This window comes from Oryctolagus cuniculus, chromosome 7 (genome assembly GCF_964237555.1).
Source record: "Oryctolagus cuniculus chromosome 7, mOryCun1.1, whole genome shotgun sequence".
Taxonomy (NCBI): domain Eukaryota; kingdom Metazoa; phylum Chordata; class Mammalia; order Lagomorpha; family Leporidae; genus Oryctolagus; species Oryctolagus cuniculus.
The window spans coordinates 162,125,360-162,131,359 of NC_091438.1; positions in this window are offsets into that span (position 1 = coordinate 162,125,360).

Consider the following 6,000-nt stretch of genomic DNA (forward strand, 5'->3'; position numbering starts at 1 on the left):
GGTTGGTTCTGTTTCTCTGGAGATCTCTGACTGTTACTGGACCTCAAAGGCCTCTGGCTAGCGTCCATGGTGTCCGTCTCCCCAGGGACACTCCCTGCAGCCTTCAGCTTGGTCGCAGGGAGGCACCTCTGGCTGTGGAAACGCGGGTCCCCGGCACCAGCAGGAGGCTCGGGAGGGGGCACAGTGTCTCAAGTCTCCCACCAGGGCTCCTCCCCAACTCCTCAGGGCCAAAGGACGCCCGCAGAGGGGGCGGGCCTGGGGCAGGCACCGCAGGCCGACTCAGGTTTTCCTCCAACCAAAACCAAGCTCAAGCTCTTTTTTTTTTTGCCGTGGACACTACTGATCCTGCTTAGTAAGAAACTGTCAGCTGCGTAAAGACGAATGCTGTTGGCAGGGTCACCAGGCTGCTCTTTGGTTAGGGAGTTCACTGGACCCCAAATCCCCAGGGGGGTCACGACCCTGTCCAGAGACCGTCCAGCGAGAGCACAGATGTCAAGACCTCCGTCCCCTGTCACAGAGCTCCCAACGCGGCTGCAGACTCGCTCTCCCTCTGCCATGCGGCAGCATTCCATTTGCCTGGCGCTCTGGCTCTGCTCTGCCACACGGGAGCCTCCATCCAAACTTTCCATCTGGACGTGTCTACGGCCCGAGCGGAAGACGGGCAGGCTCCGCATACATGGTGCGAATTCAACATCAGATTTGGAAGCCGGCTGCTGACACAGGTTCACCTGTGCCCTCACGCTCGGGCCCAGGAGAGAGAACAGGGCACGTGGGGCCGCTGGTCCACCGTGGGGTGAGAAGGGGAATCCTGGGCAGAGACCAGGGATGGGGCCGTGCAGAGGTGTGCACGTGTGAGCACGCGTGTCTGACTGTGTGTATGAGTGCACCATGCCCACGTCCCAGGGGCAGAGACTGGATGGCAAGCAGCGCCCAGAGGATGTCTCTGCTCAGCCACCCTCGCACCTACATCCAGGCCTGGGTGGGGAGGTCTCCCCCGGCTGCCTCCCTGGGGGACCTCAGGCAACTGGCTCCATCCCTGGAGGCCTCTGACTGTCCTCCGTGGAAGGGGCACGTGGTTCCCACTGCGTGGATTGTCATGGAAAGAAACCGATGAGGGTATTGGGAGGTGCATCCCTTGGTGGTGCGTGCTGCAGACCCCAGCAGTGAGACCCTGGCGGCGAGGGGGCCTTGCTGGGGCCCAGCTGCACATTAGGAGGCTCTGCCGCGGCCCCACATTCATTCTGCCCGGTTCTGCCCCAGTTATACCGAGAACTCCTTAATAGTACCGTCGTGCCCTCTTCCTGCTGGGTCCTCACCACCACTGCAGGGCTGTTACGCCTACCCAGAAAACAAACAGGGTGCTTGTCGTGGGGTGCTGGTGGGGTGGAGGCAGTGTTCCAGGACCCCTGAGGAAGTGGCTGGCCGAACATGGAGGAGGGGCAGCTCTGTTCTGAAGGCTGCAGACAGGTGCACAGGCCCACAGAACCATGTGCTGCCCCCAGTGCTGCTGGGAGCCACGGTGGACTTCCCAGGGGAGCATCCAGGTTGACCCTGAGCCCAGCCGCACTTCCTGTCCTCCATGCAGCCCTGCTCAGGGGCTACAGTGCCCCCCCCATTGGGATGTGACTGACAGGAAGGCATCACGTGGGGCAGGGGGGATCTGAGCTCCCGGAGGGGCTGCAGGGCCCCACGTGCTTGAATGACAGCCTTGTCTCCTGCACAGCAAGCCCCAATGATGGCAGGGAACACGGAGGGACCTGGCGGGGTCGCTGGGTGGGGGGTCAGAGTCCAGCAGGGTCTCTGGAAGTGACTTAACCACTGCGAGGGTGACAGGGACGGGAAAAGTCAGCAGACACCAGACAGGAAGGGCAGGACCGGAGTCCTCGCTGCACACAGAAGCCTGGCCCTGCCGGCCGCCGGCAGCCAGCTCGCTGCTGGCTCGGGACCGGTCTTTGCTTCTCTCACTCCTTCCTTTCCTTGGCCTGGAGCTCCCAGAACCCTGCCCGGCTGGGCCATTCTGGCTGGAAGTGCTCCGGGGGATGGGTGTGTGCCAGGCCTGCCCACTGCAGGGTGGGGACACCAGCCAGCCTGGGCCCTCGGTCGCGCCCCCGCCTGCCCCCGCCTGCTCGGCTTCTCTCGGGAGGAAGACCGAGCAGCAGGGCCTCAGACGCTCATCTTCTCAGCAGCTCAACGTGCCGCTACTTATTTTTTTAAAAAAGAAAACTTTTTTTTTTAAATAGGCAACAGCTTTGCATTTTGGAGAGAAATGTTCTTTATGTAAATGTAAATCTAATGAATAAGCAAATAAACGTCTCCCATAAAGCGTTGACTGTTTTGATTCAAAACACAAATCAGGTCCCGCACCTTCGGGTTTGATGGAAATGTGGCTGGAAGGCGAATGGATGACAGTGAAGCTCTGCCAGGAGCAAGCTCTGCTCCGCCCGCCCTCCTCCTCCCTTCCTCCTCCTCCTCCTCCTCCTCCTCCTCCTCCCGTGCATTTCCATAGCAGGTCGCCCAGCTCACTCACAGGCACCGGCAGCAGAGCGCTTGGCCCTGCCTGTCCTGAGCTGACCGTGCCGCGGTGTGTCCGGGGTGAACCCCTGTCCAGCTGCGGCAGAGGGAACTTGCCGGCGGGGGAAGCTGGGGTTCTGGGCTGTGAGGGACGCATGGCTCGGCTCTGGAGGCCTCTGCACCGGCTTCCTTCGGCAGGAGGCTGGGCACAGCCGTCACTCAGATTTATCGTCATTAATACAGGGAATCCACATAATCACCGTGCCCTTAACAAACAGCGTGGCTGCTTATCTGGGACAGTGGCCAGGGGACGTTCGCAGCTTCCCCCAGCTTGTTCTAATGAGCCCACGGCTTTCCCGGGAGCGGCTCCAGGCCTCCTCTGCCCCACACCTCTGGCATAGCTGGAAGCCTCGGGCGCTCCAGCCTGCTAGGTCCACCTGTGCGTTACAGGTCAGGTGCACTATGAGCTCAGGGCAGGGTGTGGCCTGGTGGCTACGACGCTGGCGCACACACTCGCATCCTACCCTGGATGCCGGGGTCCAATGCCTGGCTCTGGTGTCTGATCCCAGCTTCCTGCTAACGCACCTGGGGTACAGCAAGTGATGACGAAAGGGGTTGGGTCCCTGGCACTCATGTGGGAGACCTGGATGGAGTTCTTAGCTCCTAACTTTGGCCTGGTCCCGTCATAGCTGCTGTGGGCATTTGGAGAGCCAACCAGGAGATGGAAGCCATTCTGTCATATTCTCTCTCTCTCTCTCTCTCTTTCTCTCTCTCTGAAATCATCAGGTGAAAAGGTAGCAACACCAGCAATAGTTGGGAACACAGATTGATGAGAGCAGAGGGCATTCACAAACATGGTCTCACACTGTGTCCACTGCAGCCTTGCTGGGCTGGGACGAACACGTCGCCTGTTTTGAGTAGAGGAGCAGAATCCTGGAACCACAGGAAGGACCCAGTTCGGGTTCCCCTGGCCGAAGCCGAAGCTGGAGCCACTCCCCTGGGCCTGCCCCTTGACAGCCGCCCTGCACTGTGTTCCCTCGTCCACTAGCCCTGGGAGTCCAGGCGCCTGCCCAGCCACGGCCTCCCCAGAGCTGGGGAATGTGCTACAGAGCAGGGAGTGCTGAGCCACCGTGCACCTGCCTGGTGCAGGGAGAGCTGGGGGCGACGGGTGGGCTGGGAAGGCTTCAGTGGGGCTTTTATTTTTCAAGTCCGATGGGAAACAGATCAAAACATCTTTATTCTCCCACCGGGTCCCAGAAGAAACAGCTCTGGGCTGAAGGCGGAAGCCAGCGTTCAGAGCCCTTGCCCATTTTTTAAAAAGATAAGTGCTGTGTTTAATGCATAACAGAACGGCTGCTCCAGAACGCACCCCAACGAGACGCGAGGCCGCAGCAGAGCCGCGAGGGGGCTGCTGCCCTGTTAACTGAAAAGGGAAAAATCCAGTGTAGCAAGAGCCCTGGGGACAGGGCTGGAGGCCAAGCAGGCCGCGCCCCCCGCCCCCACAGCCATCGGAGGACAGAGCCCCTTCCAGGCCTGACGGTGCCTTCCCACGTGCTGGGGCCCGGGGGCAGCTCTACATGGGCCTCGCCCCACGCAGCTCTGTCATGCACACATCTGTGAAGTGCCTGTAAGTGCACCCCATGGGGGCCATGCTGCCCCGAGCTGCCACAGCCACCCTTCAAGGGCCACCTCTCCCAGCCGGGCAGTTGGCATTGCTCCCGCTTGGGAGGGCCTGGTCTGGACGTCAAAGGTGCAGCCTGGCTGCGGCAGTGGTGGCCATATGTACAGACAGCATCCCCCTAGCTGGCTGCAGCAGGAGCACGGAACACCCCTCCCCCACCGCTGTGCGCACCAGAGTGCAGGTCTTGCCCATTGCCCGTAGCTCAGCACCATGGACAGAGCCAGGAGCAGCCCCCTCCCTGGCTTCAGCAGTCTCTGCAAAACTGCAGCTGCCCTCCAGGTCAGCAGTGCTTGGCTTGTAACTCGGACCCTGGAGGCAAGATGCTGCCCCTCCCCTCCCTGCCAGGGCCTGGGTCTGCCCAGCCACCGCCCCTCCTCCCCTGTCACGGCCGCTTCTCAGTCACTCGTGCGTCACAGACGCAGGGTGGGGGAGATTGGAGAAGCACGCCCCGCCCCCCCACCTCGAGGACGGCTGTGGTGCCGACTTCTCCCACGTCAGGAGCAGCCAGTGGTGGGGGATGCGGGGGCTGGAGCCCCTGCATTGCCAGCGGGATCGAGCGCCATGTTTGGAAACTTCAACCGGAGCTAGCACGTGAGCCAGTAACTCCACCCACAGGAGTGGGCCCGAGAGAGGTGAAAACCCACGCCCAGAGAATGGACAGAGCCGAGGAGTGGACAGAGCCAAGATGTCCACGGATGGGTGAGGGGACGGACGACCGTGGCCTCTGCACACGGGAGCAGGACCAGCAGGCAGAGCCTTCGGGACAGAGAGACGGCAGCTGCTGGGGGAGCACCGGGAGCGACCGTTTACAAGACTGGGGTGTGTGTGAATGTTCCGGAATGAGATAGTGGTGATGGTAGCAACATTAGGAATGTGGTAAAAAAAAAAAAAAAACTGAATCGTGCACTGTAAGATGTCTAAAGTGGTGAATTTCAGGTTACACAAAGCGGACTTTTTTTTTAAAAAAAAGTGCTCTCCTGGACAGATAATGAAAAACAAAGTGAGACGGAATGAGGGACGGGGCTCCGCCCACTGCAGGGCAGGCCCCGGGCTCCTCTCCCGGCTCCCAGGGCACTGAGTTCCCAGCAGGTGCACGTCTGTGTGTCCACAGAGCCCAGCACACCTGCACGCACAGTCAGAGCCCCAGGGCTGGGGGTGCGATGATGCTGAAGGCAGAAAGGCCCTACTGTGTGCAGGAAGCGCACACAAGGTGGCCACGCATACCTTGCCGTGAAGACGAGTTTCCTCTTCTTAGCATCGTCACTTATTTGAAAGGCAGCAGAGACGGAAACAGGCAGGGAAGCCCCCCTCTGCTCGTTCACTCCCAGGCGCCGTCAGCAGCCAGGGCGGGTGAGGGTCGGAGCCGGCGACCTGGGAGTCCATCCAGGCCCCCTCCCACGTGAGTGGCAGGGTCCCAAGTACTCGGGCCATCACAGGGTGTGCATCCGCAGGAAGCTGCACTGGGAGCAGAACCAGGTCCTGACCCCAAGACCTTAACCTAGGATGGGGGTGTCCCAAGCCATGCCAAACGCCCACCCTAGAGACGAGTTTTGCACAGAGCTGAGCCTTAGCAAGTGGAGCAAGAGAGGGGGCTGTGGGCTGGGGTAGCAGCTGGGTGGGTGCAGAGAGGTGGGGCCCGGCCTGGCCCCCTGCTGCAGGCCCTTCCCTGGATGCCTCTAAAGCCTGCAGGTGCAATTCTGCCCCGGGGGAGCCACAGGGGAGGGCGGGGCGGGAGCACCGGGCGGGTGGGAGGGGCCCGGAGTGGAGTCCGTTCTCTCCCTCGGCCGTCCGTGCTGACTGAGGGCTGG